This window comes from Monopterus albus, unplaced genomic scaffold, assembly GCF_001952655.1.
Source record: "Monopterus albus unplaced genomic scaffold, M_albus_1.0 scaffold16.1, whole genome shotgun sequence".
Classification (NCBI taxonomy): Eukaryota; Metazoa; Chordata; class Actinopteri; order Synbranchiformes; family Synbranchidae; genus Monopterus; species Monopterus albus.
In genome coordinates this window covers 1-737 of record NW_018127896.1, presented here as the reverse complement: position 1 = coordinate 737, position 737 = coordinate 1, and positions in this window count along the sequence as shown.

Here is a 737-nt window from a genome sequence, read left to right as displayed (position 1 = left end):
CTTCCTGTTTCCGGGCTGCTTTTGGCAGGCTGGGGGTTGGAAGATCTCTGGACTTGAAGTGTGAATTCTTGCCTGTGACTTTTTGAATAAACCAGCACGGATATATTTTTTATATACTCAAGTGGTCTGAGTCGTCCCTCTGAGTTCCTGGTTTGAAAGAACCGGACGAGGCTTTATAATGGTTTGCTGCCTTTATAGCTTTGAAAAAGTCAGAACAAATGTGCAAATTGACATGACTTGTCCCAGTGGCAGCAGATTTAGGCTGTGACAGAAAAACTTGTGTTTATCTCCAAAAGGTACTGTGTTCTTATCTATGATTACAGATGGGGCTACAAACCACAGCATAGCCACGCGTGCGGATGGGGGTGGGCGTGGAAAGCATGTAGAAAACGAACCGTGACAGAGGGAGGCATTAAAAAAGGAATGTGTTCACCCCCTAAACTGCTAAAATGTATGTTCAAAAGGTAATGTACTAAAAATGATATTTATTGACCGTTGCTTGGTGTTTTGTCTTGTCAGAGAATATGAAAAAAATACTGTTCATTAACTGTATTTTGACATTTTTATTTTACCACTCGTTTTGTGCAATAGAAAACGCTGTTAATCAACAGTAAGTCGATTTTCTGTCTTTTTGCAACAGAAAGTAAAAATGAACAAGTGAACCACTGTTAGGTGTTTATTCCACATATCATTTTACAAGATCAAGCTATGACCGATATCAAATACAGTTATATTCT